Source organism: Rousettus aegyptiacus, unplaced genomic scaffold (assembly GCF_014176215.1).
Source record: "Rousettus aegyptiacus isolate mRouAeg1 unplaced genomic scaffold, mRouAeg1.p scaffold_m13_p_4, whole genome shotgun sequence".
NCBI classification, from domain to species: Eukaryota; Metazoa; Chordata; class Mammalia; order Chiroptera; family Pteropodidae; genus Rousettus; species Rousettus aegyptiacus.
Genome location: NW_023416307.1, coordinates 68,776,037 through 68,803,373, shown reverse-complemented (window position 1 = coordinate 68,803,373; position 27,337 = coordinate 68,776,037). Strand labels below are relative to the sequence as shown.

At 33.5% G+C, this 27,337-nt stretch overlaps 1 protein-coding gene across 1 annotated transcript in view; it reads left to right on the top strand.

Annotated features, from left to right (window-relative positions):
- Positions 1-27,337, top strand: part of ZPLD1 (zona pellucida like domain containing 1) — a 294,999-nt gene that overhangs the window by 180,913 nt on the left and 86,749 nt on the right. The window contains exon 5 of the mRNA XM_036219546.1: positions 9,967-10,027. The gene's annotated coding sequence lies outside the window, so the exon portion shown is untranslated. The remainder of the gene's footprint in view (positions 1-9,966; positions 10,028-27,337) is intronic.

The following is a 27,337-nucleotide window of genomic DNA, read 5'->3' as shown; positions in this document are numbered from 1 at the left end:
GACCTAAGGTGAATCACATGGTAAAGGAGCCATGGTAATGGTGAGTCACATGGTAAAGCTGGGCGGGATAAGGGGCGTCCAATTTAGTCTGATCCTCTCATTTTATAGATAAAAATAATGAGACCCTCGGGATTGCTCAGTACCCTATTAGGAGCTTATGTCCAAACATTTTGATTTTAGTTCAGTGCATATTCTTTAACAGCATATTGATATAATACTCTGCTATTATTTTTAGGATATAACCATAGAGTTGATAATTTTTAGATTTCAAATTTTATTTAATAACCTTTCATATATACATAGAATTTTAGTGCTTTTAAATAACTTGATAAGGATTACATACATTTGAAGGCAACTATGTATTCTTCTCTATCCTCTACCCCCTTTTAGAAGAAGCTTTTATTATAGTTGCCTTTTCTTTGAAAAACTGTTAAAATTGTTCCAAGAGACTGCTCAACACAGGATTTTAAAACAATTTTAGGTAGGCAAAGTCATTTTTGCCATTAGTTTCTTACAGATTTTATTTTCTTCCCTGAAAATGTTTTTCTTTTAGAAAGCCCTAGAAAGTAATAGTGACTCAGAACAAAGATATTTTCTAAAAATTGCCCATTGTTCTGTTACTTCCCATTCAGGCAAATTTCAATTTTGTTGATTTAAATTATGTAAAGGATAATTATTAGAACTATGTATTGGATTAGCTTTCTTTCTTTTCTTTTTTCTTTTCTTTTTCTTTCTTTTTTTTTTTTTATATCTGAAGCAGTAACCCTACCAATGAATGGAGCTTGTCTTGCAGTCTATTGGCAACTGCATATCAAGGTTGGTTAAACTTAATGCTGAGGGCTTTCGGTGGTGGGCAAAGTTTCAAAGTCTCTGAATTACTCTGGGGCTATGCTCAAAAGCCGTAACTGAACATGTAAATTGGAAAATTGAAACAATCTATGTATCTTGATAATTCAAATAAATGTTCTCATATTTACCTCGATTACCTTGAATTTACAAGAAAATGTATTCTTATGTTTGAATTAGTATGAAAACTGCCTCGGTGTTTTATTCCAATTTATATGTCCAGATATAGCTTTAGGGTAATAATAAAGTGATAGCTTCCATTATATTCCAGGTACTATTAAATGATTTTCATATATTATTTCTAACCCTCATACAAACCCCACAAGCTAGGCATTGTTATTCCCATTTTACCCATGAGAAAACTAAGCTTCTAGAAGCTATAGGATTTATGAAGAACTTGAAGTAGTAATTTTCTTTGAAGAAAATTGGCAAAGTGATAAAAGAAAGCAATACGTGTTAAGTCTCAGGAAATGAAGAAATGCTAGCAACATTATTTATTAGTTTGAAAAGAGAAGAAATAAAGTCCAAGTTCTTTGCTCTTTTTTCATGGCCATAGTAGGTGAAGATTTTGGTCTCTGTCTTCCTTTCTTTGTAAGTTTAGATAATTATTTCCATGCTTAATTTTTAAATTTAATTTTATTTTCCAAATCTTCAAGTGATTAAGTTGAAACCAAGAAGCTGTAAAACAAAAAAAATCATACTCTATATAAAATGACATGTGTCAAAATCCCGTTACATCCTCCTCCTAAGGCAATAATTTGCACAACCAAGCTATATTTGAATGCATTAACTTGTTACAATTTTAACAGAGGCAGTCTGTGTGCTCAAATCCCTCGAATACTGATGGAATTGTGATTACACCCTGAAAAGAGAAGAGCCTGAATACAAATTTTAGAGGGCCAGAAAGTGTTTAATGTCTCATTGTAGGCATCGAGGTTCTAAATCACATTCCAGTCAACAACTCTGATCTTCATATCAATGCACAAATGGAACAGAAGAGAAAAGCCAGGAAAGCTGTTTTCTGAGTGAAACACTGATTTTATTCTCATATTACCAGCAAGAGACCATTTGGGATATTTAAGCCTGAGGTTGAGTGCTGCACATTTGTTAGAGCTCCTCAATGTTTGAAATAGATTTTCCCTTTAGGGAGTCCATCCATTTGGACAAGTGCTACATCAGATCAAAAGACATGGGAAGAGGTATTTTGTGCACAGATTGAATTTTTTTCTGGCAAAGTAACATAGCCTTTTAGCACAACATTGTCTATTCTCTACTGAGTTTTTTTTTTTTTTTTCAATAGTTGGAGTCTGTTTTCCAGTAAGTGTCAGGTTTTTTTTCATGTGGCAAATTGGCTAGCAGCCACCTGGAGATCATTTGAAATGAAACCTGGCGTTATGGGATTTAGTTTCTCAGCTCTGGTTGGCATTGTTTTCGAGTTTATTAAATGTTGATCAAATTTCTCATTGTATTGAAGTTTTCATCCTTTGGCTTTTGTGCTGTTTACTATTTGAGAAATGCAAATATTAATATAAACTTTTGGTTAAAATGATATTCTGTTAAAAATGTCATGAAACTTCTAAAAAGATATCATGTCTATAGCTTTTTATTTCTTTTAATTTGAAAAGAGGCAGTGTCATCAGCACCTTAAGTCCATCGTTACCTTAAAATGCTTTGGACTGAGGCACCGTAAATCCAAAGTGCTATTTTAACTATAAAGAAAGGTTATTCTAGCATTGGAAAGCAATGGCCACATTTTATTTCCAAATGGTGATACTGATGCATTTTAGGTGAACATTGTTTACAAGAGCCTTGAACACAAATCCTGGGCCATGTTCTATGGTCAGCCAGCCTCAGGTATTTGGTCACAGCACCAGGAAGAGTGCCACTGTGGGGAAAGGTTAGGGAATGGAGAAAATGAGGAAAAAAGTGTTCTGTTTTTTTCCACCATGTATTTAGAATTCCTGGCATGACTGATCTAATTTTCCCCTGTTGTCATTAGCAATTGCCGCCAATCATGGCTAATGATCTACTTCCAAAGTGAAAACAGAGTTGGCTAAAGTGCAGTTGGAACTACTACTGCTGCATCTCTGGGGATGTTATTGGAAACTTTACAAATCCTGTTTCCAAACTACTGTCTTCTGATACAACATAATGGAAAATCGGAGCAATTATTCAGATAATATGTGCAAACACTACATTTTCACCTTTGGTTTATTGAAGAAAAATCTCCATTTTTTAGTTATAGCCTTTCCTGAATTTTAGCACTTCTTGCTAGAACCATTACCTTTTCTGAAATTTTACTTAATTGATATTTGAATTCCTCTACAACTTGCCCTCCACAGTGCCTGGATAACCATTCAATGTTTTTAAAGCTATTTTTTTTCCTTTATAAATATGAGGCAGAATAACATAGCAGTTAGGAGAACAAGAACTGGTGTCAGACTACCTAGGTTCAAATATTACCTCCTCCAACCAATGGCTGTGCAACTTCAGATAAGTCACTCGGCTCTCTGGGGCCTCATTTCTTCATCTATGAAATGGGATAATAGTATTACCAGTCTCGAGGACTGATATTCAACTGATATATACCTGTGTACCATTTGTTAAAACTCCGAAATGCTTCTGCACTGAATTGGTAATAGCTGCAGACTCGAGTTACCGAAATGCTTCCCCTTCTCTTTACTGTCTCAGTACACCTTTGCTCTTCGCATTCTGCAAGGGTTTGTTTTCTCAGTAGGGGGCTTCCAAGTCCCCCCACCCCACCCTACCTTCCCTGTTCAGCATCTGCCTTACCATTGTGAATTGATATATGTTAATATATTTAGAATAGCACTTGATGTCCATTAAGCACTGTCCAGGTTGCTTTTATGAAGAGATAGTAAATCTCCTACATCGTTTGCACATCTCCCTGAATCATGGTGTAGTAGGTGGGCAATCTATTCATTCCTCTTTAAAAATTAAATTAAGTTAAATTTAATTTAACTTAATTTTATTGAGGTAAGAATACTTAACAAAATTTTAAGTGTATAATACACCATTGTTAACTACAGGCACAATGTGTACAGCAGACCTCTAGGACTTATTTGTCTTGCATAAATGAAACTTTATACCCATTGTACAGCAACTCCCTATTTCCCCCTCCCCCAGCTCCGGATAACCATCATTTTACTCTCTGCTTCTATGAGTTTGACTATTTTAGATATCTCTTAAATGTAGAATCATGCACTATTTATCCTGCTGTGACTGGCTTGTTTCACCTAGCATATTGTCCTCAAGGTTCATCCATATTGTTGCATATTACAAAACTTCCTTCTTTTTTAAGACTGAATAATTTTCAATTGTATGTGTCTACCATATTTTCTTTATCCACTTAACTGTTAGTGGATATTTAGGTGGTTTTCGCATCTTGACTACTGTGAATAGTGCTGTAATGAACTTCGGTGTGCTAATATCACTTTGAGATCCTGATTTTAATTCTTTTGGATAAATACCTAGAAGTAGGAGTGTCAGATCATATGGTAGTTCTATTTTATTTTTTGGAGAAACCTCCATGCTGTTTTTCATAATGGTCACACCATTTTGCATTTCAACCTATAACAAACGAGGGTTCCAGTTTCTCCATATCCTTGCCAACACTTGTCTTTTTGTTAATAGCCATTCTGTCAGGTGTGAAGTGGTATCTCATTATGGTTTTGATTTGTATTTCCCTGATGATTAGTGACATTAAATACCTTTTCATATATCTGTTTATCTTCTTTGGGGAAATATCTGTTCATGTTCTTTGCCAATTTAAAAAATCAGGTTATGAGGTTTTTGTTTTTGTTTTTGCTATTAAGTTGTAGGAGTTCTTTCTATATTTTTGAAATTAATCTCCTATCAGATATATGACTTAAAAATATTTTCTTCCATTGCATAGCTTGCTTTTACATTCTGTTGGTTGTTTTTTATTTGTTTGTTTTGTGTTTGTTTTGTTTTGTTTATGCTGTGTAGAAAATCTTTAGTCTCATTTGTCTCTTTTTTTTTTCTTGTTGCCTTAATGCTTTTGGTGTCATATCCACGAATTCATTGCCAAGACCAATGTCATGAAGCTTTTTTCCTATATTTTATTCTGAGTTTTACAATTTCATGTATTCCAGAAATTTTATCTAATTTAAGTTGTTTTTCCATATGTTGTAAATTAAAGGTTCAATTTCATTCATTTGCATAAGAAGACACAGTTTTCCTAACACCATTTATTGAAGAGACTGTCCTTTCCCATTGTGTAATTTTGACACCCATGTTGAAGATCAGTTGACTATACACACATGGGTTTATTTCTCAGCTCTTTGTTCTAATCTATTGGTCTGTATGTCTGTCTTTTTGCCAGTACCATGCTGTTTTAATTATTGTAGCTTTGAAATATATTTTAAAATCAGTAAGTGTGATGACTCCAACTTTGTTCTTTCTTAAGAGTATTTTAACTATTTAGAGTCCTTTGGGTTTCATATAAAATTTAGAATTGTTTTTTGATTTCTTTAAAAAATGCATTGAGAATTTGATGGAAATTTTATTTCTAGATCACCTCGGGTAGTATGAACATTTTAACGATATTAAGTCTTTCAATCTATGAACACAGATGTGTTTCCATTTATCTATATCTTTAATTTTTTTATTAATGTTTTGTAGTTTTAAATGTACAAATATTTCATCTCCTTACTTAATTTTATTCCTAAATATTTTCTTCTTTTGATGCTGTTGTAAATGGGATTTTTTTTTTTTTTTTTTTTTTTTTAAATCCTTTTCTGGTAGTTCACTCAGTGCATAGAAATGCAACTGACTTTTTATGCTTATTTTGTATTCTGTAACGTCACTGAATTTACTTATTTTAACATTCGTGTAGTTTTTAAAATTTTCTAAATATAAGATCATGCCATCTGCAAACAGAGACAATTTTATATCTTCCTTTCTAATATTGATGATTTTTTCTTTTTCCCAGTTTCTCTGGCTGAAACTTCCAATACTATGTTTAATAAAAGTGGCAAAAGTGAATGAACATCCTTGCCTTGTTTGTGATCTTGGAAGAAAAACTTAAGTTTTTACTGTTGAGTATGAAATTAGATGTGGGCTTTCTATATATGGCCTTTGTTGTGTTGAGTAATTTTCTACTTTTTCTAGTTTATTGAGAAATTTTATTTTATTTTATCAAATGCTTTTTCTGCATCTATTGAGATGAGATCATGTGATTTTTATTCTTCATTGTATTCACCAATTTTCATATGTTGAACCATTCTTGCAGGGATAAATCTCACCTTCAAGGTGCATGACTCTTTTAATATGTTATTGAATTCAGTTTACTAGTATTTTATTGAGGATTTTTGCATCTATATTTATTAGGAATGTTGGCTTGTAGTTTTCTTTTCTCATGGTGTCTTTCTTTGTCTGGCTGTGGTACCAGGGTAATGTTATCCTCATAAAATAAATTTGGAAGTGTTTTTTTCAAATTTTTTAAGGGATTGAGAATGATGGGCATTAATTTTTTTATGATACGTATGAAAATGATAAATATGTTGACTTTTGACTCTTCAAAAGACTACCAGCAAACCTGTTGATCAAGCCAAGCTTATTTGACCCTCTGCAGAGTTTTAGTAGTGTCTCAACAGCTGACAAATTGGTGAAATATGTTTAAAATGTTTGAGGCCCGAGGTCACGGGGCTCAAGGTATGTCTTTCAAGGTGAGGAATACATTGGGATAGGATCGTTAGAGAGATTCTTGAAAAGTAAACTCTTATTTAATAAGTGAGAACAATCTATTGCCTAATAGGAGAGATAATTATCCAGAGGAGTAAATTGTCTGGCTTAATCAGTTTACGTTTCCTGAAGCAAAGATTGCAGTTATTTATTGGATTAAAGCCTTATTTTCTGGGGCAAAAATGTCCTGTGTCATGTTCATATTGTAGCATCAGGTATCAGTGCTGTGGGTAAGCTCTGTGGCTGCAGATGATGTAAATCCTCAAATGCTATAAAGAAAAGACAGTAGAGAACATCAGGATAAAGTGATTGAGATGCCAGGGAGGTGGCAAGTTATATTATAAAATTGAGTGGTCACCACTGACCTTGTAATGAATAGACTTTTAAATGTTGAAAAAATTAGCCAAGTTGGGTATCTGGTTTATTGATTATTTTATTAATTCTCTGGATTTTGCATGGGTCAAAGTCTAATCTAAATTGAAATACTGTTTATAGTGATCAAAAATCCTACTTTGTCCTTAGTTTCCCCTAAATATTTCTATTGAAAAATTTTTGGGTTTGAATTTTCTGTAAATTCTTCAATATGGAACTTTATTCCAATTGGAGAAAATTGGTTTAAATATAGGTCAATAAATAGCTCAAGGAAGGATGAGGTATTAAACTTAAACGTTTGTCATGGAGGTCGCTTTTGAAATTCTTTTCTCTTTTTATCTGCCTTTTCGTTAACTGAAACATGCTGTAAATTTACAAAGGAAACATTTTTTCTTCTTCTAAACTATTTTCATTTCTCTCCATTAACAAAATCCCAGTGGAAACATCCATTCAAACAACCAACTGATAATTTTTACTTTTGTTTAAAGAAACACTATATTGTTTCCAAAACATTCTTAGAAATTAGTTTTAACTTTTGCATTTTAAGAACTATTATTTTATGCCATGGATAATTCTTCCTTTTCAATCTTACAGTCTTGGCCACCACTTAGCAGGAAGATTTGCATTGTTTCTAATCAGTATCGTGGGAAAATCTACTTTGAAATGGATCTATTTAATTTTATCAATAGCTAATGTAAGCCAAGTGGATATTTTTTGTTCTTTCTAGAAGTCATTATATTCATAAAGAAAATAACTGGAAATGAATCATTCTCATTTATTATTCAGCAAGTGAATGTTTTGAGTTTTTCTTTCCTTTTCACAATGAAGGGTAGTTGTCATTAGCAAAGATGAAAACCAAGACACTGCAATCCAGTCTCAGATTTATCTTTGAGCCATAAATGAACTTTTCTTTGTTGAATAGATTACTGAAACATAGATGCACTCTTTCTACCAACCATATGTCATTTAGGCAGACTGTGTAACACTGGGATTCCAAATGAAAGAGACAATACATATGTGAAATTGTATCAGATGCAGGCTGAAGAATAGAATTTCTGATTTCATTCTTTCTGTAGGTATAACTATTTGAATTTTTCCAAAGTCAACAACAACAAAAAAGAATCTTATTTGTCTCCCAATGGAATATGAGTTAAAATTAGAGCAGTTACTGATATGCTAATTTGCACTGCTGAATATACAATGAGTACTTATTAAATATTTGTTGAGTGTTTGATTAATTGGTCTCTATTCTTACAGTTAGGGAAACAGATGAGTGGTACATCATCCTGATTTTATCCTTGGCTCTCCTATATGGGTTTATGCCACTTAGTTTTCTACCACTATGTGCTTTCCAACCTAATGTATACTGTGAGCCTCGGCTCAAGATCAGAAATAAAGAAAATTTCATTCTAACATGAAAACAAGCATTATCAGACTTATTTGGTTCTCCTTAACCACTAGTTCTATATTTTACTGATTATTATTAAGTCTTTATATTCATACGTTTTATTGCCTAGTAAAATTTTACCTAGTAGTTTTTTCCCTTTCGGCCACTATCTGTGTTACATTTTATTGGTTCTCATATATGTAACTACCATGATTGGAATCTTTCTAAGCCTCGTAATAGTTCTATCATTACTTTCATTTTCCATATAAGACACTTAAGGATGAAAGATGGAGTTGACATTGGCTATGGAAGAAATAACATTATATATGGTCATTGGTTCAAAGCATATATCACATTATGTATGACAATTACTTAAATCTACAAGTGTTGTCACCCATGCAGGTGTGTAACTATGTATCTAATAAGGCATTCCACTGTTCTTTTAGGCCACCTGTGTTTTGGTTTAAGGAATACATGATAAAACTAGTGACACCTCCCACCATGGATTGCCTTGTTTTTTCAGTCACTGATTATATGGCCTCCAAGCTCCTCAGGGACAGTGGTGTATTTTATCTGAGTGGGGACTTAAATATGGAAGGGCCACTCTTTATTTTATTCCTCTTTGGTGGCCTAACATAATTTGTCCTTTTCAATCAAGAGGCACATCTTACATTACAAAAACCAGAATCAGTAAGCTTGAATAATAATTTTCTAATGTCTTCAGGATTTCTATAATGCACACCTAGTAGAGAACTCAGAATTCTTAGTGCCTTCCAGAGATTGTCTAGTGGGGTTGAGTCCATACACAATTAGGCTAGATCACTGTGCTTGTAGCCAGAAATGAGAATAATTTTCTGAATCTCACACATGCTTGTCATGTTGTAATCTCTCAGAAGCTTTCTCTAAAGGATACAGCAACTCTGGTATCATGCCCATCAACACCCATTGGTAAAATGATTGGATGGAATCTGTAACTTGTTGCTAGCTACTTCTGCAGAAGCCTTCTACAAAAGAGGCTCAAGTGAAAGAATTCTTCAGGTATTCTAAAGAAATAAAGGCCGATACTGATTTTGTTGCTTGTATATGCCAATAAAAAGGGAACTATATAAAATTCCATGCAATTCTAAGTACTTGTTAGTTTAAAATAAAACCTATCATCTTAAAAATTTCTTGGCCAGTATTCAAACAAACAAAATAGCAGTTGACATACATCATAGAAAAGAAGACAGATTATTTTCCACATTTACTCACATTCTATTTTTCCACTGATTTCTTTGGTCAACCTAATTTACCCTGTGCCCATGGGGCAATTCTAATGTACATTGTGAAACCTTGCTAAACTTCTCTTGATATTAAAACTGTTTACAAATAGATGATTGCTGCATATTCAAGTTCTATATTACTACAAGTTCTAACCCAGTAATTACTTATGCTGGACTTCCTGTTAGGAGCTTTATAGCGTGAGGTATTGACTAAAGAGTAAAGTAAACAAAATATATTTTTATGTCAGAAATGGATTTTACACTTGTTCATGGTTAAGTGACAATGAATTATAAATATGTAGGCAGAAATAACATTACTTATTTGCATTTAAGAAATCTAATTATTACTAAATGTGTCTATCTTTATTGCAGATTGCTCCTCAAGGTCCCTGAGTTCCAGATCGTCTGGTCCAGCCTGGAGAAAAATGATGAAGTAGGTGAAATTTGCATTGACATAGAATTTCTCTTTCTCTTGCCCTTAGTAGGGCTTCTAATTATTTATTTAATCTCTGCTCATTTATTTTTTGTCTTTACACTTTAGTGCAAATTAAGTTCTTATATTCGTTTTCTGATATATTTTTATTTGGATTCTTTTCTCTGAAGGTGTTATTGGAGACTTTGCCTCTAATTTCAGGAAATATAGGGATCCTGATATAGTATGTCGTATAGTCTCACTGAATATATTTTAATATTAATTTTAAACTTCAAGTTCTTTAAAAGAAATGTGTAGTATTAGCTTCACTTTCTTTCCTAATATCCCTTTCTCATTCCAGATTACACTATGACTAAATGCTTATTTATTTACTTTAGATTAAAGGAATATTTAATTCCTATCTATTATCACTTCATTATTTTTCTCATTTTCTTACACATTTCACCTTAAAATAAATAAGCTCTTCCTTTTCTGAACTTGACTTGGTCCCCCCTTTTTTGTGCATTTGTACAAATCAATAATTTTTTAAAACTACTTTTTGGTGACACACTGTATATTCTAAAGAAAAAGTGGCCTCTATAAGCAGATAAACTTGAATAATGGGTTGATGGTAATAATATTAATAATATTGATAAAGCTCATAATTCTTATATATTTAAAGAATAACATATCAAAGATAAATACCAATGTAGATAAAAAAAATTCCATTGGACAAAGAGACATATTTAAGTTAGAAAAAAAACATTAGATTTTGAATGCTTTTTCATCTTTTATAATAATGATTAACATGGCTCATAACATTGGTTATAAGGGTTCAGCAATTTGGAAAAAAATTCTTTTCTTTTTCAGTGCTTTAATTAGAAGTGGCAAATGAGACAAGCACGCCATTGAAATGCAATGAAATTCTCTTCCTTCCGAAATGCTTCTGTGGTGGTGCCCACTTTGATTTCATTGCAGTCTCTCAGTCTCCACACTTAGGCATGGTTTTGTTGCTCTGATCATTAATATTGACATACAGCCATCAATACACAAGCTTGCTTCTATAAATGGATTAATGTATTGCCAAAAATTATGGAAGATAAAATGCTGCATGTAATGGCAGTCAATTCACCCAGACTTTCTGCTTCTCTCTCCGGCTTTAAACACACACGCACGCACGCACGCACGCACGCACACACACACACACACACACAGAGTCATAACAAGGAGGCCCTGGGAATGTGGTAAAGCTTCAATTTCACTGTAAGATGGGGAGACGATAGCCTACTGTTTCAAGAAACAGGCTTTGGAGAGTTAGTCAGATGCCCCTAGAAGAGAAAGACAAGACCTGTATGTCATAGCTCTTAAGCAAGCTTTCCTAAGAATATATTTATGCCAAATTCACATACTCATCTCAGAGGCCTGCCTTGACTTCTTTTAAGAATCACTTAAGCTCTTAAGATCCGTTTTCTCTTGCAGGGACTCAGCTTCTTTTGGGTTTTCTCCTTCCAACTTACATAAAGACACTGTTCTCTCCAGTATTCTCAGAGGACATAACATATCCCTATTGTATCTGCACACAATATCTCTGTGTAGTTGTCACATTATCTACATTGACTCACATCTCAATCCTCCTGCCTCTGCTTGCCCCAGCCTCTCCACAGGTGAACTCACTAATCTTGTCACATACAATACTTTGGCATTTCAGATCTATATTTAACCCCATTTGCCTCAGATTGCTCAGTTTCTAGATGCCATGCCTACCTTTCCAGACAAACCATATCCTGGGGCCTTGATAAACACATGTAATTAGAAAAATTTCAGAAGCTTCAAATGATCTATTCTAATTTGGCCGAGTCTTTGCATTTGGGCACCCTCCTTATTATTTTGACTGAGGATACAGTTATTGAGCCATTCTTGCTGCTAAACTTATCTGGAACATTTGTCCTTTCTCTGATCATTGGGACTCTCACATGGCCCTTAAATCACAGTTCCTTCTAACAGAGAATAGGTCTCTGTGAGGGACAGAGTCCAGGACCAGTCCATGTACCTTAATTTATAGTACTAGCCTTCTGTATGGATCACTATTTTATGTTTTATTCTACAATCCTGAATCTTTCCCGAATACCCTTTAAAGCCTAGAGCCTCCCTTCTTCCTGGGGATGGAAGCCAGCTCCTAACATCTAGCAGCCTTCCCTAATGCCTATAATTAATCTGAGTTGTAGAACATCACTTTCCCCTGGATTTTCTCATAACCATTTTTCATCACCTGTTAGCACATTTCATACTTCTCGGAAATTTAGTTCTTATAAATTACCCCAGTTGTATTTAAGATTGCATGATCCTTGTTCATCATGCTTTGCCTTCCCAGACTTTGCTATCCTGAAAGCTTGTTCCCATGTCTGCCCAGATGTGTAGGATTTGTGTCAGGCCCCATCACTGTCCTTTCTCACTTGACTATCTTACTGTGAGAAAACAACTATACCATGCCAATTATGTCTGAGATATCAGAATAAACATTTTAGTTCCTATGCTGAAACACTGATCATATTTCACAGTGATCTGAATGTATTACCAAGATAGAGACAAACTTTTTATGAAACTCGTCAAAGAGTAGAACCATCAAGAAAGCCTACTTTGCTCTTCCTTGACACTGTTGTCTAACCATGCAACCGTGCTTTTCCCAAGTTCTCCATCTCTAATAACGCCCAGTGTCTATGTTTCAGTGGTTCCCCTTCTTCACCAAATTCAAGGTTGTGCAATTTTGTGTGGGAAAGGCCTTGTATTCTTCCTGAAATTTGATTCAGAAGGATATTTATCCTTCAATCAAAACAGAACTGTCCATCTTCCTGAACATCGTGTCTGTCTTTTTCCTAAGCTGTAATTCTTTCAATTCAAGTTCATAGTCTCACACTTTTAGGGGCCTAAGTTGCTGGATAAGTTGGAGGAAAGATATTACAATAAAAGAAGACTTTTCAAGAAGGATATAGCAGTCTCCTGCTCAGGAAGTCCCGAGAATATGTTGGCAGAGGGAATTGGAATGTCAACATACTGACAGCTTCATTTTTTTTGTACAGGAATATTATTTTTCATAATTTTGAAAAATGCATGGAAATTACCTATGATACATTTATTAGATTGACAAAGTCTGTAATATGTTCTGATTAGCCCAAATTATTTTAATTATAATTATGTTATATGTGATAATTATATTTATTTCTATTATTTATTTATAATATATAAATCCCAACATTTTAGGAAGATTAATAATTAAACAACCTGTTAAACTTAATACCATTGAAATCTGGTACCTGAAAATATAAAAGTATGTCTTAAGATGATACAGAAGCAAACTTATATTCTAGAATTAGAAGTTTTATCTCCTTTTTCCAACAGCTGTGCATGTATTGCCAACATAATGGTTTCCAGGCCATGACTAGTTTTTATAAAACAGCATTTGTGGGATTCATGTGTTGATAATACCTAGACATATCTGTGAATTACTTTCTATTCTGAATTATTTCTATTCTCTGCTACATCATACTTATTACCAGCAATCTTCCAGAAGTGCTTTCAAGAAAATGAAATCTTAACTGAGTTAAGTGACTATTGAGGAAATGGAAAATGAGTTCATATATCATATATAATGTAATAAAGTTATAGAGTTTACTAATTTGTTAATATATTAGTAAGTATAAAATTAGTCGTATAAAATTTATCAATTTATTAATTATTAGTAGTTATAAAATTAAAAGTATTAATGGTGGCTACCATTTAAGTGTTTACCATCTGTTAGATGTTTTTACTGTATTACCTTGGTTCATCCCCACAACCACTCCATGAGGAAGATAATTACTTTAATTATTTTACAGATGAGGAAACTGAGATTTAGAGAGATTAAAGATCTTGAACAGATCACTCAGATAATGAGGATGAGACCTAGGACTTTGCCTGATTCCCATGTCTTTTTATATCATTTACATCATTACCTCAAATACTCCAAACACAGAGCTAAGGAATAAGGCTTAGTGACAACGTCTTAACATTGAGGACATCTACCATTTCATGTTAAAAATAAGCAAACATGATCCAATCTTGGTTAAGAATTCAGTGAAAGTGATTTATTATTCAATACCAATATCAAATAGGTGAAGTGACAGTGTATGAAGCTACATAAAGATATAAGACAGAACAGCCAAAGACACTCTACACTTGATCTCATAAAAGTGTCACTCCAGATCAATGTGTCAACTGGTGAACATCACAATTCACATGAGGCTGCTGTGTTAAAAGCAGCAGGGACCACACCCCTACTAGCTACTGGAAGACCACAGAGTAGGGAGAACAGAAATGGGTCTGTTTGTCAGATCACCACTTACCCCAACCCAGGGGAGTCTAAGAGAAAGCCAATTAAATGTAGAAAACACAATCACTTCTAATGTCTTCACCATTATCAAGGCCATTAAAGACATATAAAAAGCACAGCAGCTAACCACATTCATAAATAGTAAACTAGCCTTTGAAAAGCAGTAAGAACTCAGTCTCATAAGTAACTAGATGTATGTTAATTTAATTTTATTGGAAGGAAAAATAGGAAAATAGAAAACATTAATCACTATCTTAGAAATGATTTATTTGGCATATATGCCTGCAGAGAGAAGGGAAGCTGTTTGTTTTTGGTAGTCTTCCAGCTCCTGCTTCCTTCTTGATCATCAGGGGGTTACATTCATACATCTTCTATATGTCTATAGATTAGCACTGATGTGACCATCCTCTGCTTTTGTGTGTACAGCGAGAATCCACTGACTTTCATGGACAAACAGTCATGAGTGTGCTATTTGTGATAAAGCTATTATGCATGAGACCTCTGGGTCAAACAGTCTGGGTCAAACAGTCTGATCCAAAGACTGTGACAGATGCCCAAGTTATTATTTCTCCCCTATCATATATAAACATGCCCCCTTTATATCTTATTTTTTTTCCAGCTTAATTGAGATGCAATTGACATATAACATTGTGTAAGTGTAAGGTGTACGGTATATATACATGTACGTTGTGAGAGGATTACTGCAATGAGGTTAGTAAACACATCTGGCACCTCACATACTTACTTTTTTTATGTGGTGAGAACATATAAGATCTATCCACTCTCTTAGCAACTTTCAAGTATACAATACAGCATTGTTAATTATAATCACCATTCTGTACATTATAGCCCAAACTTATTTATCTTATAGCTGGAAGTTTGTACTCTTTGACCACTGTTATCCACATACCCTTCCCTCCAACCCTCTGGCTGCTGGCAACCACCAATCTAATCTCTGCTTCTATGAACTTGATTTTATGTTTAATTTTTTTTTTTTTTTAGATTCTACATTAAGTAAGACTATACAGTATTTTTCTTTCTCTGTTTGACTTATTTTACTTAGCATAATGCCCTCTAAGTCCATCCATGGTATTGCGAATGGCAGGATTTTCTCAAATTTTTTTTTTTTCTGATTGAATAATATTTCATTGAATACCTATAGACCATATTTTCTTTATCAATTCATCCACTGATGGATGCTTATGTGATTCCATGTCTTGGGTATTGTGTATAAGGCAGTAATGAATGTGAAGATACAAAATCTCTTTGAGATTGTAATTTAATTAACTTTGGATATATATTTAGAAGGGATTTGCTGGATCATATGGTATTTTGTTTTGTTTTGATTTTTTGAGGAACCTCCATACTGTTTTCCATAGTGGTTGCACTAACTTACATTCCCATCAACAGTGCACAAGGACTCTCTTTTCTTCCCATCCTCACCAACATTTGCAATCTTTTGTGTTTTTGATAGTAGCCATTCTAGCAGGTATGAGGTGATATCTCATTGTGGCTTCAATTTGCATTTCCCTGATGATTAGTAATATTGAGTACTTTTTCATGTATCTGTTAGCTATTTGTATAGCTTCTTTAGAAAAAGTCTATTCAGGTCCTCATACATTGCTGGTGGACTGCAAATTGGTATAGCTACTATGGAAAATAGTAAAGAAGTTCCTCAAAAATTAAGAATTGATTTACCATATGATCCAGCAATCTCTCTACTGGATATTTACCCCAAAGACTTGAAAACCCATATCCAAAAAGTTATTTGCACACCAATGTTCATAGCAGCATTATTCACAGTAGCCAGGACATAGAAGCAACCCACATGTCCTACGATAGATGATTGGCTAAAGAAGCAGTGGCACATATATAGGATGGAATATTGCTCAGCTGTAAGAAGAGATGAATTACTACCATTTGCGATAACATGGATGGACCTTGAGATAATCATGCTAAGTGAAATAAGCCAGACAGAAGAAGTTGGAAATCACATGATATCACTTATATGTGGGATATATACCTAAAAGCAACAAATGAAAAGGACAAATAAACAGAGACTCATGGACATGGACAATAGATTAGTGGTTACCAGAGGGTAGGAGATGGGTGAAGATGGAGGAAGCAGAAGGGGTAAAGGGGGTCAAATATGTGGTGATAGAAAGAAATCTAATTATGGGAGGTGAACACACAGTATATATTATATATATTATATATATAATATATTTATATATTATATATATAAATATATTATATATATATATATAATATGCGCCTTACTGTTGAATTGTACACTTGAAACTTACTGGATTTTGTTAACCAATGCCACTATAGTAAATTTTTTAAAAAGTTGTAAATAGAAAGGTGAAAAAAAAGATCACTAGACACTTTTCACTTTCCAGGAAAGGACATAAGATTTACTCTCTGTTGAAAATAGCAAGGATAATACTGTTCCTTCCAAACTATATGTAGGAGTTGAAACACTTTAGCAATGCATTTTAAAAACTTTTACCCATTGAAAGACTCTGAAGCATGTTTTAAGGAGCAGTAGAATTAGAATATTCTAAACTATATTAATTGACAGGTAACAACAACATTAAAATAACAGACACAAAACAGTATTTTTGTAGATAAGCTAATGCCTGCTTTGCAGAAAGTTTGGAAATGCTCACATTCTTCACCCAAATGTATTGTGTTTTTCAAGGAGGATGTTTCATATTATCTCCAGGAACCAGTGCTCTTGGCCACCCTGTGGTGCTTGCTGTGGGTACCCTGCTCTGGCTTGTTGTGGAACAACTCCTATGGGCCCTAGAAGCAAAAGCAGCATATGGACCAGTTAAATCTGCAAATTGGTATAGCTGCCTGTCTGCTGTCTGTAGTGCCCACCTATTTCTTGGAGGAATTTGCTGACACTAATATTGCTTGTACCTTGAACTTTCTCATGGAAATCCTACTGGAGAGAAGAAAACCTAATTTTTACTCCTCCTTTTAGTATACCTCATTCTAAGACTAGACAAGAGCTTGAGGACTAAACCAAAGAGAAATTTTAGTGCTATATTTGCAGTGTTCAGCATCTCTTCGCCATCCTCATCCTGGCCCAGTAGGCTTGCACCAAATTTGTGGGCCCAGCTCTCTTTTCTGATGAGGTACTTTTTTGTTCCCTGAAAATACTTCCTAGTCCCCTAGGCAAATAACCTTTGGCTGTCAGGTGCCACCAGTTTTTCAGAGCAGACTTATCCAATTCCATGATGCGTAAAACTTGGTCTACACATACTAAGACTTCTGATACAGAATTTTTGTTAATTAGTTGGCGCTTTACTTACCAGGACTTTGTAACATTGAGGTTGTTACTACAACATTGATATTGTCACTATCTGTTACGAGTTTTGCTCTAACTACTAAAGAATACAAGTGAGAAAAGTAATAAAAATCATAACTATTACAACAGAAAGAGTCGACATTAATTAAGTCCTATATGCCACAGATTGTTCTACATTGTGTTTACATTGATTAACTCATTTAATCTTCACAATAATCCTTTAAGATAGGGGCAATTACATCTTCCATTTAACTATGAGGACACTGGACATGTAGAAATAACTTGCCTAAAGTCGTGGCTGCTAGATTCAAGTCTCAGTATCTGAAGACTAGCAAGAAAGGGGAAGGAAGGGGAGTGAAATTTTGCCTTTGTTATATTTTGTTCTTTATTCTCAATTTCAAAAGCAATTAAGTGGAATTAAAGAATATTCTCTCACATTCAAATGGTAAACCCCATTAAAGCAGGGCCATGCTTTTTTTTTTTCTCTCCATGATATTTCTGGCACCTATTCTGTGTCTAGTACAAAATAGGCACTCAATAAATATTCATGGAACAAATGCACAAATGGTATAAAAAACTTTCAGTTGTTTTTTCTTATGTGACCTTCATTCTTTTTCTTGTCTTTCCAGTTTCTGTGCTTATTTTCATCTCCACTAAAGAAATGCTGAACAATGTCTAGATGCAAGTTATTTGACAGTCTTTGTCAATAATTTACACAGCTTTCTGTTGGCTGTAATTGCTAACAGAAGAATTGGGACTGTTTTGAGAGATGAATTTATTAAGAGCACATTTTCCTTACAGGATATCATTAATAAGACTTCTCTGAGATATATAATGAGGAACATACTGAAATATGGAATTCATATCTAGACAATGAGATCCTTTACCATATACTATTTTAGAAGATTCTTTGCCATATACAATTTTGTTAACTATTTCTGGCAGTAAGAAAAATTTCAATAAAATATCTCTGGTTGAATATGCCAAAGATGACAGCACTGATAGAGCTACGTAAGTTATATACAATAAGTTTTATGAGTTGACTTACGAAGCTGATAAATGAGTGACGCATACAGAAGCCATGTGAGTGTGTGGTTTCTGAATCAAACCATGGCCATTTGGGGAGAACTGTATTTTAGTCCTGAACTTCGTAGTTGCTAAAAGTTTGTTTGATTATTAATCCTGTAATTCCTCATATTTTTATACCTCTGACCATATTCAACTTCTTGATTCTTAGACTTCATGCTAACCATCTTCATTTCACACAATGCTTTTTTTTTAAAAAAAAAAAACAAAAAACAAAAACTCTTTCATAGCATCTTGGAATTTAAAAGGATCCATTCATAAATTAGTCTTATGATTGGGCTTTGATCAATTTACCTAAACTTAGTGTATCCTCTTCTCCATTTGCAAATGAAAGGCTAGTCTGCCCGTTTTTCAAAGGAGTCACTAAAAATGATTAATTGAGCCTTCTCTATAGAATACTTTAAAAACAAATAATTGTTCTAGATCTAGGAAAAACTAATCATAATTTTTAAAAAGTTTAAAAATAGCTAGATGAAAAATCCAGGATGCAAGTCCAGAAACTTGCTAATGCTGAATAAAGCAGAAGAACATATTTTTGCCAGTCAGTTTTACTAGTTTAAGTAAAGCCTATTTAATTATAAAAATTTTTACTTAATCAGTGCCAGAGTCATTTCATTTTAGTGAGTGTCTAATTGTGGGCAAGCTCCACAGCACAATCATGAACACCTCCTTTTGTGCTCAGCTCAAGACTACCTTTAATGAAATATGATGATGGAGCAGTTCCCTTGATTAAATCACTTAAATAAATAAGTAAGTAGCTAGGTAAATTTACCCGCTTGGGGGCGGAAAGGAGCAAATGGAGCTATAGATTCTATAAGAATAGGTTTATCTTTTAAAAAACTTTTATAGATTATTTAAATTGTACTTCTCTGATTACAAGGGTTTATATTATTTCATTTTGTGTAATATTGTTTGCTATAGTTAGCAAGTTGCTGTAATATATACCTACAGTATCTTTCCAGTAATGCAAAGGATAATTGAAGATATATGAATATGTTTCCCTTTTCTGTCTCTAGAATGAGACCGTAATAGTCAGAATCTGGATAAGTTTCATTTGTAGAAAATTTTTATTTTGTAATGACTTATCCACTTAAAACATTTCAGTTATTTATTAACAGTTTAATTTTATACATGTACCCATTCTAACTACCTCCTCACAAATTTTAATAACTCTATTCAGTCTGGCAGTATAGCACCAGAAAGATAAAATTTCCCATTTTTGTTCTTTTTGGGTAGATCCACAGCATTGTAGAGAACACTAAGAAAGATTTCCGTCTTCTCATATCCCAAATTTTGGGGAAACCTCTGAGCTTGCCTCATGTCCTAATTTCCTAGCTCTGATTTCAATGAGTATCAGTGCAGAGATCCCTCACCCTCTCTCTTGGTTTGTATGGTCCTCTGGACTGATGTTCATTTACGTAACTTTCCTAGGTTGATTTGAGAATGAACAAAAATGTCATTGTAGCAGGAGTTAAGCAGGAACTCAGAATCAGTTTGTAAATGTTTTGCTTTTGCTGTACCTTGTCATTGTTCATGTCCATTTTGGAGTTTATGTCTAAATCAGAGAAAGTGAGAGAGTGAGGGAGAAAGGGAGGGAGGGAGGGAAGGAGGGAGGGAGGGAGGGAGGGAGGGAACGCGGGCGAGAGACAGAGAGAGAGAGAGAGAGAGAGAGAGAGAGAGAGAGAGAGAGAGAGAGAATGTGTATTTACTTTAATAATACCATAATCATAACTAGGTAAATCATCCTTCCTCAATTCTCTGATAGTAACTGCAGTTCCTGTGGAAAGAAAAATGGCGTTATAGTACAATAGAGAGAATATAGATTTTTTACTAAGAAACATCTAGGCTTAAATTCCAGCTTTGGACTTGTAGATAATTAGCTTTAGTTTCCTTTGCAAATTCATCAAACCCATCTAAATCTGTTTTCTTACCTATAAAATAAAAATAATAATACAAATCTCATAGGGTAATTGTATTAAATAAAGTATAGAAACTACATGAAACATATACTTGCAATAAATGTGTGCTCTATTTTGCTCTTTAGTACTTTGCTGATGTGTCTTACCATCAGACAGAGAAATATAACATTTGAAGCAAAACTATCAAATATGAATAATAAAAAAGAGGATAAAATAATTAGGCTAAATAATGTCTAGTTTTTACTGCAACTAACTGTAGTACTTAGCTCTCAGGTTCTTGTCTGGACGGACAAGGTGATATGATAAACACAGTAGGTTCTGTTATTGTCATTATTTGAGAAAATAAAATAAGAGTCACCAACTTTTTCTGTACTAACATTTCTGATATTAAATATTAAGTACCTTTATTTCATTAAGATTTTAATTAAAAGTTAATTACAAATTCAACAGAGAAGAGGGAGCATCATCGAAGAATGGATAGATATTTCTCTAATACAGGTTTGGCTACTTCTTTCTTAACAAATAAAGGGGATCTTGTTAGAATACTCTCACGAGTTTGAAATAAAAGTTTTCCTATGTTAGGGATTATGGAAAAATGAAAGCTGACTAAATGGAAAATTACTACAATAAATGGCGGATAAAGTTTTTTTTTAATTTGTGAATTCAGGAGGATAAATTAGTATTTTCTTGCCTTAGTTTCTTCATTAGTGATTAGTAACTAGTGACTGTACCCTTGTAGACCTTTCCCTTCAGTCCCTACAATTGTCCCGTTGTATCCTCCTCTATCCAAAGCCAATGCTACCTGCCCCGCTACCCCCACCCCTCATATACGTACTTCCTCCTAAAGTCCATTGTCCTCATCAGGCAAGAAGTCCTCCTAAGAAGTGTGAAGCTTTTGATTTTTAAAGGACTTACTTCCAATGGGTACTGCAATGTCTTTTAGTATGAAATAAAGATGTAATGTTTCCAAATTTCCGACAGATATTAATCTTTGGGATTTGCCGATGAGAAACTGAAATTCTTGGACATTTTGGGAATTCTACAAATCACAAATGATCCTTAAAGTATTTCCAACATTCTTCATAGTTCTTATGGATAGCTAAACAAATGATTACAAATACAATTGAAATATTTTAGCAGTATTTACAAAGAACTATAACCAATAGTACATATTCAACTGGGAAACACCAGTTAAAAATACTGGATTATATTTGAGTAATGAAACATTCTGAATCCTAGCAAAGTTAACATCACTCATTATATAGCATCATGTACCAAAATTGCCAATGTAAGGACTTATTTTGTTTCCTAAACTTGTTATTTATGATACTACTCATAGGATTTATTTAAATTTATATCATCATACATGCATGTAAATTCATTAATATTTATTTGCAAGTATGACTCAGTGGTAGCACCAAACAAGTCTGTGAACACACTCTTATAATATGGCAGTTACCATGAACAATACTGCCTGATTAGATCAGGAAACTTCTGTTTTCCTGCTTCTGTTTAATTCCCAGAGATAGTGACCTCAGCGTCAAAGTCTCCCACCACCTTTTCCTGCTCCCAGTTCTACTTGACTAGTCGAATTCTTTAACGCAGTCGTGTCTCTGTGTTGATTGTTTTATTTGAATTCTTGCAAAAGAATTCTACGTCTTTCCTTTTTCTCCATTTCTCAATCTATTTTTCTCCTCTGATTCCAGAGAAATGTACAGATTACTCTAGAAATGCTAGGAAGAAATTCTTTATAGAAACACTCAAAAATAGCCCTTCTTTTATAGGAAAGTGGTTCTCAACCTTAGTGTCATTTTAAATTCACTTGATGCTATTTTTGAAATAGCAGTGTTTGGGCAGTGGGCCGGCCCCATGGAGTTAATTTAATGGGGCTAATTTTTTCAAATGCAGGTAATTCTGTTGTGTAACCAGGTATGAGGATGTCTCTCTCAGGAACTAACCAAAGAGTTACTCTGCATTCTGTAACTCTACAAATCCACCTATAAGTTTTTTCATTCTTTTATTGTAGGTGAATTTATTTTTGTATTCTCTGAAGTCATTTGTACAATTCTAGAGTAAAGATAATTTTACTATTGAAAACTTAGTTTTGATCAGCAGTTTCAGAAACTAAGAGGTTGTTTTTGTCTTCCTAGCTATTTTAGAAATAAATTGGAAAAAATGATATCTAAAATATAGTGCGTAGGTCTCATAGTACCAAATATAGACTTAGGGTGCATGAGAAACACAATGAAACCATAATATTTAAGAGGTTAATATAGTAAATATTAGTACCTTTATTATTACATTTTGGCAGTTATAAGTATTTAATTGATCTTATATTTTATAGTTATCAAAGAAATGTTTAAAAAGTCATGCAGAATTATTTATAATAAAAATAAGACTTTCCAACCCATCTCCTTCTCTAGAAGTATCCATTTTTAATTCTTTCAGCTGTTTGTCCTAGTTGTTATCTAAGCATTTCTGAATAATATGACTATGCTGTTATTTCTCAATGAATTATTTTTTGACATCTATTTATTTTCCACCATGATAGTAAGGATTTAGCTATTATTCTTCCCTAACATTTCCTCCATCCTTCCATTAATTTACATTATTCTTTCTTAATCCTCTACCAGCTACTCTTTCTAATTTCAATTTATATATTTGCATCATTTTTCTTGTACATCAACTATGAGCTGTATCTCTTAACTCTTCACTTTATAAGACAAGGATATTAGCACATGTGCCCGTCTTTTACACTTTCCTACATGTTCCAACTTCTGTCATTTTTATTTTTTGCATAATCATGCTTGATGAAATCATATTCCATTTTATAGCACATATGTTTTATGTATTTTTTCTGTAGTTGTTTTAAATTTAGACAGCTAATATACATTTTCACATTATTCTGACTATATAATAGTAAATTGAAAAGCCAGTCAGGCTTTTGTACATTGAAAGTCCCTGCTCCCATTTTCTCACAGTTTTCTTTTTATATCCTGTTATCATTTAAAAAAATTTTGTTTGCATTAGAAATTCTTTTTTTGACCCCCTTTCTCAGAAGCCACTATCCTCAATCACTAGCTATAATTCTGTAACTTTCTTCTAGGTTAAGAATATTTTTCTCTCATATTTTGAAGGCATTACTATCATTTTACATCATCTAGTATTGATGATGTCTCGTATTGGGTATTTTCCTTCATTTGAGGTAAATTTTAATGTCTACTGAAGCTTTTTAAAATTTTTTATCTTTGGCACTTCACATTTTCACAATGAAGTATCTAGATGTGGGTATTTTCCCGTTAATTATGTTGAGCACTTAGTCTGCTGTTTCAATCCTGAGATCGTGTCCTTCAGTTCTGAGAATTTCTTACTCATTTTTCCTGTTATATTTTATTTCTCCATCTACTCTAGTTTGATCATCTGAATTCTAGTTGGTTAGATGCTGATGTTGAACTTCTTATGTAATACATTAATATGATATGCTTTCTGTATCTTTTATATTTGCTGTCATTTTCTGTTTTCTTTTTCTAGTTTTTTTTGTAATATTAAAAAACTTTCATTTCTCAATGATTTTATTAACTTTTTAAGCTATCTTTTTTTTTAAAGAAGAGATATTATTGGTTCTTCCCCCATCACAGTCTATTTGTCTGTCTGTCTACCTACTTACCTATCTACCTTCCTACCTACCTGTCATCTTTATTTCTATATATACTAATTTATTTCTAATGGTGTTATTTACATTATTTTAATATTCTCTTCTACTTCTTACATATGTCCTTTTCCTCTGTAATAACATTTTTCTGGTTAACATTAATTTCTCTCTTTCACGTTGCTACAAATTTCATTCTGCTTTGCTACAAATTCATATTTAAAAATAAAACAATATAAAGCACATCAGAGTTTAGTGCACAATTGGGACTTTTGATAGGTTTACTTTAGAGCAATTGGGCAGATATGTGACTGTTACAACTATTAAAAGTCAGAATTTGGGAAATTCTTTAGAAAAAAGACTTTTAAATTTTGGCAACATCTTCGTGTCAGCTGATGATGAAGAAAGGTGAGAGCTTGACTTTTAGTAAATGTTTCTGCTTTTGCCCCCCAGTGTTACCTTTGTCTTGGTATTTAGAAATCTCAGTGTAAATCCTCAGCTGTAACTCTTTTCAAGCTTACCTCCCCAGACATTTGCTTCTTTTCCCCATAGCATCATTTTTGTTGCACTAACTCCTCTTTGTGATTCCTTTCTTGTCAGAGGCTACACACTCAAATGTCCATATGGCTCAGGTAGGCAATTAAATAAATGAAGAGGGCTAGTCCTTAAGAAATATAAATGGAGCTGGTATACTTTGGTATAGGAGAGATTGCCACTACTTAGTTTCAGTTATTATGTTTTATTCCTTTAAAATTAATTTAGTGAATTTTCCAGAGGTAAAAATGATAAACACATATAGTTGGCCTGTCATTTTGACTTAGAGGTCCTTTTAGCTACTAAACTCTAAAAAAAATTTATTATCTTTTGGTATTAAGCTTTAGGTCTTATTACTTTGCATCATACTCATTCAATTTACCTTAAATGAATATAGGTTCTAGGTTAAACATGTCCTTATCATGTCCAAGCAACCTCAAGCAACATCAAAAAAGAAACATTATATTTCCTATTTAAAAAAATTTAGTGTAGAAGATTCTGAATAATCTAAAAGGCAGTAATTCCAGCTTGATTTTAAAGTACCATGGCAGCATGTGTCATGTTTCTTTCTCAATTGGACCCTAGGTATAAATTTAGGACTGAATATTGAGATATAACTCAGGGAAAGTGATTCTGCATGGGTCTAGGTTAATGTGGCCATTTATATAGCTTTCTGGTTCTATTTTGATCCAAAGATAGGACTAAGTTTAATTTATAACCTGAGAATCAGATGGATGGCATATTCTTAGATGATCACTTTTAATATCCTTTCTCTTGCCAGGCCTTTAGATAATACAACATAAAGTTAACGATTATATTCTTAGATGAGATATTGAGTATTATGGTTTTCTGATGCTGATTGAAAAAAGAATCATTGAGAATTATTTACATTATGTGATAATGGTAGGGTTGATAACATATTGGATATTGAAAAAATGTAAATGTATTTTGGACTTGAGGAAAGCCTATGAAGGGTTTCTTGTAAATGAAGCCAAAAAGGATATTTAATTTGTCACACGCTCCTTGTTATATTGGTAAGTTTATTAGTTTTTAGAGCTAATGCTAAAGGGTGGCAGAATATGCTAGCCCAAAATATGACTATTTGAGTTCAGGATATGCCATCGCAAAATATTCTGCTCTGGTATTATTTTGAGCTGAAGTTACCTGAAAAACAGCAAAAGCAGAAAGTCTTTCTCTGAATTCTCCTTATCTGCTAAAAGACAAGAGCTCTGTTGTCATCCAACCTCTCCAGGGGGGAATTACATCATTTAGAAAGAATTGATTCATCACAGGAGAGGAGTCTAGAAGTGGATACCACACCCAGACAAACTGTCACAAACTGTCATGCCTTCCATTTATTCCTCTAAAAGCCCATTCACTTTTCCTAAAAGTTATTTACTGTCCCTTCAGAGACCTAAATTCTCCTTTCCCTTCCCTTATTAAAGATGATATTTAAGCCTAAATTCTAAGCCACCACAAAGAGTTACTCATTTTTCCCCTGGGGACCTCCCATGTATGTGTGATTTATACATGTTAATAAACTTTTGTTTGTTTTTCTCTTGTTAAACTGCTTTTATTTTAGGGACCCCTGTGAGAACTTAGGAAAGTAATAGGAAAATTATTTTGCCTTGCCTTCAGTGCCAAGACATGACTTGTTGAAGGCGGGAATTAGGTCTCAATTCTCTCTTTGAGACTTCCCCAAGCCATCCCAAATAAATACACAGTCTATATTAAAACCATGTGCTTTTCCCATGAAGATAATTTTAAAACCCAGCAATAAACACACAATATAAGAACAGGGTGCTTTATGTTCTAAGTAGCTTCAAAATGGTTTCCCAGCTTCTACCCACAAACTGATTTCTACCCTTAAGTCGCTCCTATTTAAAAAATTTGTTAGCACTATCATATTATCAAAGGAAATATTATAACAGCATGTAACCACAATTTATAATCATATGTGTACTCACAATCTGCTGAGAAATAGAGCATATGTGTTTTAAAATCCATAAAAACATGTCATGAAAATTTCAATTCAGTTAAATCTGGTGTGCTCAGATATAAAACAACAAGTTTTAAGTTGCATGCATTACCCTCACAATTTAACAGGATGCAGCTGTCTCCATTAAGCCTGTCTGCTAGCTCCCAACTCGAGCAGGAAAAAAAAAAAATCAAATCAAAGCTCAACAAACATGAAGCGCATGGTTTGCTGTTATGGGTCTTCACAGATATAGATCTCTAAACAGTTGATAAAGTTGTGGTATTCTAAATTGGTTGCTGAGATGGGCAGTGGTGCACACCACAGCCTGTCTTTTTCTTGCCACACACTGCTTAACTTGTCACTCATAGCCGTGTGTCTAGATCAATACCCCAACCTATAAGAGATTATTGGAATGTTGTGAAGTGAAGCAATTTAAAGGTAGGTTTAAGCTGCTGAAATTGAAAAGCACCTCAAATAATA